Source organism: Scophthalmus maximus, chromosome 4 (assembly GCF_022379125.1).
Source record: "Scophthalmus maximus strain ysfricsl-2021 chromosome 4, ASM2237912v1, whole genome shotgun sequence".
NCBI lineage: Eukaryota > Metazoa > Chordata > Actinopteri > Pleuronectiformes > Scophthalmidae > Scophthalmus > Scophthalmus maximus.
This window is the reverse complement of record NC_061518.1, coordinates 6,086,709-6,100,984: the sequence shown is the minus strand read 5'-3', so window position 1 is coordinate 6,100,984 and position 14,276 is coordinate 6,086,709. Positions and strand designations below refer to the sequence as shown.

Below are 14,276 nucleotides of genomic sequence, written 5' to 3'. Positions count from 1 at the left end.
ATTCACCAACAACTGTAAACTGGCAGATAATAATGTAGAAGCAGTGGACCTTCCTCCATTATTTACCATTTCATGTCTGTTTTTTTTCCGTCATGTAATTATCCTTGAAGGTTCCGTTCTACATTGATTAGATATGGGTTTGTTACTTGCCTTTGCTTGTCTCCTCCTGAACAAGTCTGGACCTCACAGACACCTGAACAATTAAGTGATGTCCCAGCAAAATGTTCTAATTTGTTGCTCTTAAGCCCCTTTCACACTGGCCAAAAAACCCATTTAAATCCGCTAACACCCGGCCTTTTCTGCAGTGTGAAAACGTTTAATCGGCATTCAGCCCCGGGTCAAATAACTCTGCAATAGACCCGGGTAATAATCGGCTTCACCTCCAATCGGCATTGATGTGAACGTCAACCCGGGTGAACCCCTAATTTGTCCGAGGACGGAGGCAACGAAGGCTTGATTCCTCCGTCGGTAACTGCTGTTACCTCACCAGCTGTAGTAAAGACACCTCGCATGTAGCTAGCTCGCTTGGCCTAGCTTTATCCCGTTGGTGGTTCCAACTAACACAATCCAGATCATCGATGAGGTTTAGAACGGGGCACTTTATTTCAACCCTTCGGCGGACATACACGGCCTCATCAGGCGGCCTCTCATTACACAGTGGCCATAAACTGTCGGTAACATGGATGATGTGGGAGCCCATTCTCCTTGTGGCTGCAGCTACGTACAGCGCCAACCTTCTTCTTATCTCGTACACACACACTTCAAGACCCATATGGCCACCTGCTTATAGGGCCAGGCTCGGCTCGCAACACTGCGCTGAGGTTGTAAACTTTGAGAGAGTGACAAGTACAAGATACAAGGTAACGTTGACCACCGGCTCACAGTTCTTCTTCTTTGTTTTACAACGGGCGCCACTCTCTACCGCCATCTATGGCCACCAACTGTCACTACACGATCATCAGACCCTGGTCTGCTTGCAGTGTGAAAGGGGCCAATTGCTGATTAAACACGGGTCGACCCGTATTTAAAAAACCCAGGTCTACACTCTAATTTTGGTGTGAAAGTGGTATTATTAACAATTGGTAAAAGCTTTGATTGCATACGTCTTTGTGTTGCAACGTAATGCTGCACCAGTGGGTAAGCAAGTACAAAAGAAGTAACAAATAGCCCACTGGTTTGAACTTAATTGAAGTCTGTCTACTGTCTCGCGTTTCACCTCATCAACCCGTGTCGAAAGGAATTACATCAAATCAAGAATAACCTGACTTGAACATCGACTTGAGGAAACAGCATGTTAGCTGATGTACATAATACTGATGGACAAAAGAAATGGTCATTGATGCAGTAATTGATTGTATTCATTTGTATGTACATATATACATACATAAACCAAAAATGGCCAAACGTGCATAGAAAACGTTTCTACATGTCAAATATAATGCCAATGAAACCAACCGTTTACAATGAGTAACCACAGTGCAGTTGTACTTGGTTGGAACTACGGAGCGTCTGTCTTACTAAAGTTGTTAAAACTTCTTTTCACATACCGTCATTCGCTTTAACAATTGCAGTCACAGCTCACAGTGTGTCAGGGTTAGGGTCAGGTGGTTTCATGTATTCTCTATCGTACTTTGTCAAATGCAATTTCAATAGAGACAGTTTGAATGAACTGTTAATGAGGAAAAGGACAGTTGTGGACTTTTACGGCAAATCTAGGAAAATGCATTTCTGATCTTTCAGCGTCCTTTAAAAAAATCTGTCTTACATTGTCCTGTTTACTGTTTACAATGTTTTTGTTTGTTTATTCAGGTGAACATTGTCTTAAAAATTGATGGAAAGATCTTTGCCATGGTAAAATGACAAAATTGACTGACTGTTGTTATCGAATAAAAAACAATGTATTGCAGTCATAATTGCTGATGTCAATTTTCCTAAGGACATTTTTAATTCAACAGATTTTATCTTAACCGGAGCTTGGAGGTGTGCACTTCTTCAGTTGGCTGTAGTCAAACATTTGGGTGGGAAGAAGTATGATTGTTTGGTGATTAACACCTGAGTCTTCTTTGGGAACAAAGTGCCAATTTAGGCTTCAAACATTGTACTTTTCTTAATGTAATAAGGAAGAAATATCAAGAAGCGTGATAACAGGGTTTCGATTCCTTTGGGAAATATTGCAAACATCATATTTAAGAATTTTATTGTACTCTAGTATGCCTGGACTAGATATATGTGTAGATGATTTGAAGAGGATTTTTAAAATTCCTCTGGAAGCAGGTTACAGCAGACACAAAACACATTTATTTCTAGCATACTGGAAAACACATCATTGCATAATGGATTTCTTTGTTGAAAATGTACTCTAAAAGAATGAAAGCAAAATTAATGGACAATAGAAACTTATCTATAAAAAGACTTAAAATCAAGTTGAACAGGTGGGGTTATTGTAGATGGCATGATTAGGTGAACTGTATATACAGTCACAATCCAAAAGGAGACGGTCTGGAGGAAGTTGATGGTATTCTGAATTCACAGACTCAGACACATATCACAAAGCTGTTCAATTTGGTACAAGATGGCTAGTAGATTCAAAAAGAACACATTTTATAGTTATATATTTGTGTGTGTGTATATATATATGTGTGTGTGTGTGTGTGTGTGTGTGTGTGTGTGTGTGTGTATATATATATATATATATATATCTTGCTTTGCTATGCTGGAATATGAAAAGCAAAACCTGATGTCTGTCTATGATTTCTGAGAATCAAAACCATTGCATACTGGTTTGAGTTTGCAGCAGAGCTCCTTGGGGCTGTGGTGGTTTAGTGTAATATATATTTACAGTCACAGTCTTCCTTCTGGGATATGCCACATAATATGCCAAGAGAGAGGTTTTAATTATGATCTCACCAGTATGCTGTGTGCCTTGTGTTGGCTCCGATTAGTGCTTAGGGAATCAAGGCTGTAATTGTTTGTGCTAAGCAACTGTGCATGTGTGTGTCTCAGTGATGAGACTGGTTGGTCACCCATAGGGCTTATGTTTCCACTCTGAACAGAGGAGAAGTGATTTATTTGCTCGGGGCCACACTGCGTCCAATCAGCATCAAGCACCCCAGGGTGACACCATCATGGTCATCTCTTCAGCAGGAAATGATGCAAGCTCTACTGAATTACATAGGGTGTGAGACCAATAAAACGGGGCCTATTCTCGTCAGGGCATCAGATAAGGACTGGCTGCTGGATGCATTGCCGCAATTACTGCAGGTCTGCGCTCCTCGGCTGTGGAATTGGGAAATGATCATCTGCGAAGCACAGCAGAGTACCATCGCCCTCAGCACAATAACTCAACATGTCCACTTGGCTATGTCGGCGCTGCATGCAGGTAGAATGGGAAGGATACAAAGAGGAAGAAGAGATAAGTTGAAAAAGGAATTAAAAAAAAAGATTACACTTCCCAAATTTTGGCCATTTTACAAGTTCATAATTTTAATATAGGTCTTAATTAGAATATATACTATATGCATTGTTTGTCTGTTGGTTTTTTCTGTAATATCGTGAGGTCTCGTCCGAGAGAAAGTTACAGTTCTTTCCACACACACATATACAAATAATATTGCTACAATGTTGGCCCCATAAGTGCCATTCATATTAATCCGAAAGATCATCCTGCTCACAGTTGACACTTTTTCCTTTTTTTTAAAAAAAATCTCACCCTTTCCTTTGCTCTGATTGGAGTTGTTTCCCACTATGACTATATTTCCAGTACTGTTAGCCTCTCGAATCGTGTCTTTTACGAGTTCGCACATAGCAATTGGTGACTACCGATCGAGTTCCCATTTGGCTCAAATCTGGGACTTTTGTCAGCGAGTTCCAAAATTCAACGGCGAGCAAAAAATCTGGCCAAAACTTGGCTTAAAGGAAAAGGGAAAAACCAGAAAAGCATAATTTGGCCGCTGTAGTGTATGTCAAAGATGAAGAGGTGATAGCAAGTCCTAAATTGGATTGTACTTTGAGTAAAGACAGAAAGAGAAATGACAATTTACGACGTAGTGAGAGAATAGGAGAATGACAGTCGCTTTCAAATAGTGAAGAAAATGTGGGAAGATGTTCCAGCCACAAGAAGAGAACCGATTCAAAACGAAGAGCTAGAATAATGAGGTAGATGTCTATTTCTATCACAGGAGACATAGATGGTCGGCCATCTGCAATCCAGCCCTTTTTATAGCTCCACATTGGTTCGTGCCAATATGATGTCATCTCCCCATGGAAAGGTAGGAGCAGTGTTTCTGACAGGCTGACATCCTCCCCGTCGGAGGGGGCTGGTGGGCGCACAAAGGGGGTGAAGTTGAGAGGGTTTTAGGTCAATGACTGTATTAGACACAGTCATTGATCCTGTGGAGGAAGGTGCCATCTCACCTAATTAATGAGCGAGAGACGGTTATGTGGGGTGGCCCTCTTCCACTGACCTGGAAAGGAAGACATGAGGGGGAGAACACTGCACCTCCACGTGAGACGGAGGGAAAACTAATGATCTGTTTATGCATTTGTATACTGTGTTGCATTACCGTGGAATTGCGTTATTGCAATTGTCTGTCTGCGCATGCAAGTGTGTGAAGCCAATGTGACCACTGACCTGTGGAGAGCGAGGGAACACAACGCTATTATAACTATATATACTTTCAGATGAAGCGCCCCGTTAAAACAACGGGGAACAGAAATGTGCTTCGCGGGAAGGCAACATAAACCTTTTTCTGACGACGAAAAAGAAATAAAAATAACATCAATTCCCTGGTGAAAAACCACCCTGTCAACTGACACTCATGCCCATTACTCTGGTAAATGCTTCACTTTCAAACCTGCAAAACTCCGACTAAGAAAGGTCTTGATACACTCCTGTGTGTATACTACACGGAAAAACTGTTTTCAGTTGAATGTTAACTGAAATGTTGTCTGCGCCAAGACTATAACACATCTCCTTTTTAAGATTTCATGAGGTGGTGTCTCCTATGGGTTGCAATATCCCGGAATCATTTCACGTTTCAAGTCTGCTTTGCATCTAGTAAGCGAGAGGGGCCGGGCTGAGTGCGTTTGCTTGACAGGGGCAATCTGGCTGCGTGTGGGCACTGATGGCATTTATGTGTACGTTTTCAGGATGTGTTAGTGAAACTGTGCAGAACGATGTCCCGGCACAGACAGAAATGGAGCTTTCTCAAGGGCTCAGGGAGAGATGGATAAATGATCGGACAGGGAGGGAGAGAATAAGGGGAACTGTGACTATATGACATTACAGTGTAACCTTTCTTTGTTTCTTACTGATCAAACATTATTGTACAGGAATAAAAGTGTCACAGTATAGATGGTATAAATGAAGGGTAAAGATCAGCAGGGCAAGAAAAATGAACAGTCAGACATCATAATGGCATAATAAAGGGAATAGTGGATAAATATTCTTACCCAGGGCCTATGTTCAGTAGATGTGTAGGATGTATATTCTCTTTCGAAGTAGTGTGAAAAGGTAACAGTGTAATGCATGTCTCACATCAACAATTGATGTTGCTATGTTTTATTAATATTCAACCATTACAACCATAACCCCAGCACAAACTAAATGGTTTTAGTCGCTGTATAGTTGCCATGTTTACTATTGAGATAACATTGGCCATGCAAAAAAAACCAAACACACATACCTCTTGAGCAAAATCAAAAGGCTGTGGGAGAATTTGGGACGTCACAACGTTATGCAATTTCATTCTTGGGTTCATTTTCAAAAACAGTTGGATAATAAAGCAAAAATTGGGCCTCCTGATTGTGTGAATGCTCGTGCGCCTCACCCTGTCGGGCACTGCACACTCAGATCAGCAGTTAGCTTCTTGTGTGTTCAATGTTATCAATGGACATAAACTCAATGAGCCACTTCCTTTGTCTGCTTTGACTGTGAAAGCACTTTGTAAAACCTGTTCATAAAGGTGCTATATAAAATAAAGCATATTATTATGTTTTCCATTATATTCTCATTCCTATTCTTTTACATTGTTTCCTTGTTTTTCATCTGTCTGGAGAAAGCCAATTGTGATCCACCCAGGGCAATAATTGTCAGAATTATATATTCTTCTTTACCCTTTTATTGTACTTTGGACAGACTGTTTGTATATGGCCTGATTTAGCTCCTGTTACACTATTGATGTCATTTACAGTTTATTCATGACAAACAGATAGAGATATCCCTCTAGTTGTTCTGTCATCACAGGCTCTTGCTTAACCTTGCAAAAATATTGGTAACGTGCTGACGTGAAAGCATAGAATGATTATGACAGATGTTCCAAGTTTTAGGTTTTAAAAGTATTAGTTGTGGCACTCTCACTGTACCGGGCAGGTTAAAGGTGAAGTGTGATTTCCTGCTGTGACGGTCTCTCATTAATGCCCATGTTGGCGCGATGCAGATAACCTCACTCCGCAATTAATCACACCAACCATAATTATCTCATTATGAAAAGCCAATTTTCCCCTCATGTTGCTCCTCAAAGAGAGAGGGGGGGGGGGGGGGGGGGGGGAGAAAGAGCCTCGATTCAAACTGAACATTTGTAGAATAATCCCCTAAGATATGAAATAAAATAAATGTTCTTTCTAGCCTTCTGACTGCCCGTCTCTCTTTTTTCCTCCCTCCCTCTCTCTCTCTCTCTCTCTCTCTCTCCCCTCCTACCTGGCTGTTTGTCGCGCTTGCTGACAGCAACTGTCGAGAGAGAGAGATCTGCTCCTGCAGCAGGCAGCGGTGACGCCTCATCAGACTTCCAGCAAGCCCTGTGGCCCCTGATGGCGCCACAGCTGGGTGGATGGACATGATCACTCACTCACAGACAGGATTAACCCCCCACCCCCCCACAACTGCATCTGTCTTTGCTGTCCTGTTTCTAATCTCTGTCTCCTGGCCTCTGTCTGTCTTCCCGCCTCAGCTCGTCTCTATCCCACTGTGCTCTTGTCCGTGTCACAGTGGTGTTAAGTCTAGACGTTGGAGGCTGTAGCCCATGTTCTTCAGACCACTGTTTACCGAGCAGGCTTCCACAGTATTGGGCGTTTTTGTCGGTAAGATGCAGAGTTGTGCTGCAAACGTCCATCGAGGACTATCGCCGCGGCTATGTTTCATTACATGTATCATATTCTTCTACACATAATAAAATAATTGAAACTTTTGGTTGAAAAGATTTTTGCTCTCTTACAGACTATTAATGATAAGGCTTCATAATTACTGCTTTAAAATATTCGACATGATCAAAGTTCCTGCGCTGGCTTTTGTCAGAAGAGGAGAGGACCGATCATTTGACTTTTACAGCGTTTAAACGGGTCCCATTATTACGTCCCAGAGACTCTGTGATCACACGCGTGTTATCTGAAAATGCACTCAATTTTAATGTCTATTTACTGTCTTTGAATCCCGCTGCTGTACAGAGAACTCTGTGATCTTTCTCCCCTAAACATAAAACAGAACTGGACAAAGCTCTTTAGTCTGAGTTTAAATATTCTCGCAAAAAAAGCCTTCCCCTTTTTCCATAATCAGATTTTAGATACATTTGGGCTCAGTTGATCTCTAATGATTTTCCTTGTTACTGCGCCTTGGTGTCACATTAAGGAAAAAGAAAAAACAACCCTTATCACATTATTCAAAAAAAGGAAAACTTTAAGACAGTGCACAGCTATATTTATGAGCTATAAACCCAGTCTAGGATACTGGATAGCCCACTGTTATCAATACAAATCACCAGCAAAAAGGTTAAGATCAAATGTAAAGTGACAAAAACACCTAAATGCTTGTCTCATTTATAGTTCATGGAAAATACGCTTGATAAAATCTTGTTTAAATTGTTAGATTTCACTCAGGCCTCAAGAAAAGGGAGAGGGACACAGATTCCCAAGGTTGTTGAAGCGGATCCTTTGAAACGGGCACCAGTGTGGTGGAGGACCATGGTGGTCCCGAGCCGGATCAGTGCGGGCCATTGGCTCCAGCCCAAGTAAAGCATGAAGCCCGTGTTCTGGAGGCAAGACGGTCTCTAAGTGGTGATGTAACTTTAGTTAGAAGTGTAATGTAAGCGAACGTTCAAATGAGTTGTACTTCTATGTAATTAGTACCATGAATATTTATGTGGCTATTACATAAAATGTCCAACAATTCAAGAGCAACACACTGCCACCCCTACCAATAATGGTGTTCATACGTAGCAGGTTCTCCATAAGAGAACGTTTGTTGTAGAAAGGTCCCAAACAGTCGACTATGTCAGCATTACCCTTGCAAGTTCCAACATGGTTTGAAACACTGGGCGGCTTTTTTTTTTAAAAGCCATGTTCAGCCCAGAACATTTTTTTGACATTTGATAAGAAACTGTTACATTAAAATGTCAATCTGTTTGACTTTTACAGCTAAAAAAAACAAAAAAGAAAAACCCATTCATGTGTCCAGTATCACGTTGGTCTGATAACTAAAAATGTGAGACTGATAAATTTGTACAAAAATGAATTATGAATACACATCAGGTGCATATAAATGCATGGACGGACAGAGAGAGCCTTTGAAATGGTTCCAATGCGATACGCAGCGCCACCTTCAAAGCCCGTTCGGTTCACTGCCACGGTGGTTCAGCGTCCCGTGGTGCAGGGCTCCCACTAATACACTGACTGGCGTTTCGAGCCGCACCATAACACACCAGCACTGCCCACTCCGGCTGCACTATTCACACCAGTAACCGTTTGTGTGGGGTCCCAGCGGACACATACAACAGTGTCACGCTGAGCTGCTTTGATAGAAACAGCTTACAAGCAAATGAGATATGGTTGCTAGGGGGGTGTTTGGAGGGGGGGGGTGGGTGACAAAGCACTCCATCAAAGTGTGGTAGCAGTACAGTTACTCTCATGCGACCCAGTCATTTGCTTTTCTCACGAGCACACAAACTCGCAGTACACTTCACAAGCACAACGTTTTGTTATGACTATTCCGGTGATGCGATTCGTCATCGCTGACCCATTGGGTTGTTGTTGTTGTTGTTTTTAGTTTTTTTGAGAGTGGGCCACCAGGAATATTGTGTGTCACTTCTCGTGCTCTTGGTTTTGTTGAGGACACAGATCCTCAGACAGAATTTCATTGCAGCTTTTCTGTACCTTAAAGCTACAGTGTGTAATATTAGGAAGAACATATTCACAGAAATTGAATATGTTGTCCATAGCTGTGTGTTCATATGTGTGTCATCACCTGCAACAAAGAACCGATGTTTTTTCGTCAACTTTGAATGAGTTAAATATGGTAACATTAGGAGGACCCGACCTCCTGTGTGAGTCTCCAAGTTTGCTACGTCGTGTCGTGCTGCGTTCCGGTTCCACTGCGACTCGGGAGGTCGGAAAAAAAAATCACTTCCGGTGTCCGAATTCTGAGGTTTAATGGAACGCAGCATTAGGTTGGAGAAAAAGGTCCGGAATACGTTGCATTCGCGTTGAATTTCCAGTGCTGCAGGAAACTGGAAAAGTGAAATTAGCGGTGCGCCATCATAAGTTGTCCCCCTGTCGGTTGCTCAGTTGGTTGCGGTTTGCATCTTTACCACCAGATGCCGCCAGAAAGTACAAAAATTACAAACTGGGGCTTTGAGTGAAATTGGCAGCGTCTGGTATACCTAGTAAAATTTGAACTCTTCTTCGTTTTAACAAAGATAACAAAAATGGTTAGCTCACTTTTATTTATTAGCTGACCATGAGATTTGCTGGAGCTCCTTCGTGAACGATACTGATGAGACACCTCATCATCAGTTTTTAAAAATGCTCCTCTAAGTGATCTCTCTCTGTGTGTGCACACTTCCCCAAAATTACAATTATTATTGTCTTGATTTAAAAACAAAAAGCCCACATCATTTGAACTACGACAGAAACAAAATTCATTGTCGATAGTTGTCAATAAAACACTGATAAGTAAATAGTAACGCTAATCCAAATTAAGGATGAATTATCTTTAATTTAAAGGCCAACTGGAGCAGTTGTGCCCCTCTGCAAACACCTCCCTCCAGGGATGCACCACCTGTCAGGCTCTCCTCCAGCGGTCTCCACTTGTCAGATGTTGCGCCCATGATACAGGAGCTAATTGTGCATGAAGGTGACAAACTAACAAGGGTCCACTTGTAAGCCCCCTGCAACACACTCCTGTCATTATGGAGCTAAATGCAACAAGACGGCAGGTAAAACGTACCCAGGGCTGTGCGTATGAGAACTTGTCAAACTGATCAACTTGATCAGCGAGTTTAAAAGGAATACAACTGGATACAAGTGTTCCTATAGCCACATTAAAGATTAGACTGATTACAGTTTAGAAATTCATGTTGAGTTCTCCTTTTCATAAATATTAGGGATTAGAGAATGCCACTGCAGAGGCACTGCGCAGAAGGACGTTTAATATGAGCAGCCAGTGAAGTCACTCCCTGCTGGTCCTTTGAGAGGATACAGTTTTCTGGCTTCACTTTCACTTTCCCGACCAGGGGTGATTTTTCAAATTGGCTTAGGAAGTTTCCAAAATCTTGAAGTCACCCGGAAGTATTTGATCAGCAGCCATGATAAGAGCTGTTCAGATTCTCTAAACGCATAGGAAAGGAGCTTCAATGCTTCCTTTCCTACCACCTTTAGCATAGGGTACACTGGAGCTTCCTATGCGAAAGGAAAGGAGATATAGACGCCCCACAATTCATTGTGGCAGCGATATTTAACGTGACGCGCCATGCATGGACGTAAACGATTCAATCCGAAGAAGAAGTAGAAGAGTATGAATATGACCCAAAAGAGACGCACGGTCATCATGTCAGTTAGGTGGGGGGGCCACGCCCGTCTGTGAATGTGAATATGAGCTCGCTGATTGATCTGGTTTCCAAACTACCTTTCAACAGGCTGTCGGAGTCTTAAGAGAGTTTATTTAATCAAACAAGGTGTCTAGTAATATGACTTGCATCTGTCATCCAAAACCTCTTCACGCGTCCTTCTCGTGAACACGTGACTGTCTTTTGTAATAAAACGGCTGAGGTGCGTGTGTCGAGTGAAGACTGCTTGAGATGTGTGTGTTCCCAACACAACAATATTGCAGCATCAAATATTCATAGTCATCTGTGATCAGCAATGCATATGCTGCCATTGATCTGTGCAGAAAATGCAGCTGCCGGTAACACAGACTTGATCCATCAGGGGCAGCAGAAATAAGAGGGAGGGACGCGGAGTGCAGGAGCAATTTGCAATCACGCGGTGAAAATACATGAATTTCCTGGAGTGGAGTGTGAAGGTGAAAAATGTTGCGCCTACGTGAAATTGGAAGCCGACACAACTCTTACATAAATATGATCCCTAGACAAGTGGCTTTTCTCCATCCTGACAGCTCATTTTCTGGGCAGACAGATGAGCGATGTTTCAATGGGTGTGACAGGAAGAGAGGCGCTGACTGTGGTTTTTCTTCTCTTCTTCTTTTCTCTCCTTTTTCTTGCAGGATGTTATGAGAACAGGCGTCGATTTGCAGAGAGGAGTAAGTGGAGGGAGGGGATATGTTAAGTGATGGAGAGAAGCGGTCTGATCGAAGGAGATTTTTAGAGGAGAAAGTGAAAAAAGAAGTTACACAAAGATGAAAATGAGACTGCAAAGAGGACATGGTTGGCTATTAGCCCCAAGTCCACTTGACAACCATTATCTTTTAAAGTAAAAATCTGAATTGTAATTTCTTTTAGCTCCAGTTTTGATGCATGGTAAAGGGCTACTTTGTAACGATCATCAGCACATAACCCCGAAATTTAAATACATATTTACATGTACATATTTGTCAAATCAGATTGTATAAAGAAATGTATCATTCTACAAACGTACATTAGACCTTGATATATGACCCCGATTCTAAGGGCCTCAAACAATGTCCAGTCTTCACAGTGTGTATCTCGTCCTCACAGATAATGGATTTATTCATTTGTTGGATACAGTATCTTTCAAAACACTCAAGGTCGCCACATAACGGCAACGGAAAAACATCAAGCCGTTCGACAAATCATTTAGAGCACAAGATAAGTGGTAAAGACAACGGGCTATCTGCCACAGTCGAGGACAAGCAACTGCACAGGACACACTGAGCAGAAGGATTGTGAAGTCAATCGAGAATTGGAGCCAGGATGTTTGTCTAAAAGTGAGGTGGTCACAATGTTTCTGTTCATTCATGTCAAATAAATAAGAGCTGTTGTACGGCAGCACATCTCCCCCAGCTGATAAAGTCAGAAGTACTGTGGTCTTGAGTTACTAAGTGAATAGTTATCATTAGCTTTTATTACAGTTATATTACAACGTTATGAATGTACAAAATTGTACCTCTTAATATTTCTATGACATGACAGATTGTGTAAGTTTTGCGTATTTGTATCGTACTTCTCTGTTCCAGGCCGCACTACAAATCTTCTGAAAGGGGCCACGGTCGCACAGAAAGCCCTCGCTTGGTACGGCGCAAGTGTAAGCATCTGGTCAAAACAAAACCGTGAGGTGGTGGCATAAACTGATCAAATGTTACGAGGACTCTCATAACATGACGCATGTCCTGTCGTATACGACAGGTTCGAGCTCGGTAAGGGAAATAACAGAAAAACGCTGACTTCATCATCATGGTGCTGTGTCAACCGGCTATGGAATGCTTCACTGTACTGCAACTTCCAATGCAGCAGAGAACTTTGGAAGTCCATCAAATGACCCTGCCTGTTGAAAAAATACGATACGGGTCACTTAGTGTTGTAGAAAGTAAAGGGGTCCTGACAGTATGGGATGACCACCCTCTTTAAACGGGACCAAGCGGCCTCTTTTAAAAAGATTTTGCTTTTTTGGGGGATATATATGATCTGTTCATGGCAGTTGAAAGGATGCTGTCTGCTGATTGACCTTGCTGAGGAAAAAGTAACCTTTAGTGTGCATCAAGTGGCAGTACTCGACACAAGTGTCGAATGGTCTTTTCCTGTAATAGACCAGAGGCTATTGACGCTTACTTTTCACATTATTGTCATATTTACTATCTGGATGAGCAATGTGAGTAATTTCAATGCAGGAAGAAGCACGCAATCATACATTTTCATAAACGATTCTGTCAAATGCATGGTTTGAGAAGAATGCCTTTGAAGCTGCAGATATGCATCAAGGGGAAATATGACTAAGCAAGCAGCCGAACCCAGTGCTGCTGAAACGGGGAAAAATAGCCTGTCAGTAATTTTGAATGTGAACAGTTTGTTAGAATCTGAAAATGATGGCAGCGGAATAATTATGTTGACAAGTCGATTGATAGAGTGTTGGGCTGTGGACAAATTGCAATAACAAAATCTTGTTTCTGTCAGCCACTTTTTTTTTGTATTACCATTCCCTTTTATATGAATAGAACACATTTAACCCCAAAAAATAGTCATCTGAATTGATACAATCTGTCATTTACAATATATTTTATATTTCTTTGTCAAATTTAGAGATCTGCACACATGGCATTGTGATAAAATAATGTTTTAAATAGTATTTGGTTCATAATATGAAAACTGTCATGGGTTTAAGCAAGAGCAATGGACTATGCTGTGAAACTAGCAGACAGTGAAGACTGTTAAAACGCCAAACACAGACCAACTCTGTAATAAGTGTCACACCCTGAGAGTGCTCTCCGGCTCCATAACTTCACAATTTCAGCAGTTTACCTGGCGATGAAGACAACGGTTTCTATCTATGATCCGAGCAAGTCAAGTTGATGACAAGTAAATGACCAGGGGTGTTTTTGCTTCTTTCTTTTTTTGGCAGGAGTACCAGTGGTTATTACCTGAAACTGTAGTGAATATGAGGCAAATCAACACACACAGAAGTTTGTAACAAAATAGAAAAACAAAATCTCAGAGTATAAATGAAATAAAGTATTCAATTAAGTATGAAAAACTTATATTCTACCCAAGTCCCACCATGACATGACATTGATTTGTCAGCTGCTGTTGTGAAGCCTCCAGTTGAGAATTTTGGCCATCTTGGTTTTTTGAAACTGTATTTGGGTACCCATTAGAGTATATGCAACAATCTGTTCCTTCACTGCAGTGAATGCCTTTTACTTGCATAGTAAGCCTCGCCTACCTATGTGTATGCAAGCCATTTCTGTCTAGAGAGCATATGGGTTACTCGTGACTTCTCCCAACGTCTTCTACTGGCAGCCTCAGAGATGTTGGGCGTCCCGTCCAGTCGGCGCCAAGCTCCGAGCTGGACCGGCACAGAACTTTGTTCCATTGGGAGTT

The 14,276-nt window shown here is 41.8% G+C and overlaps 1 long non-coding RNA gene across 4 annotated transcripts in view; it reads left to right on the top strand.

Moving 5' to 3' along the window:
* The window catches only part of LOC118302218, a 119,430-nt gene that overhangs the window by 70,234 nt on the left and 34,920 nt on the right, over nucleotides 1–14,276 (top strand). Inside the window, exon 1 of one of the 4 annotated variants that reach the window (XR_007030575.1) lies at nucleotides 12,487–12,511. The exons of the other annotated variants lie outside the window; for them this stretch is intronic. This is a non-coding gene — a long non-coding RNA (uncharacterized LOC118302218). Of the gene's footprint in view, nucleotides 1–12,486; nucleotides 12,512–14,276 lie in introns of those variants that run through there. 4 annotated transcript variants of the gene reach the window in all.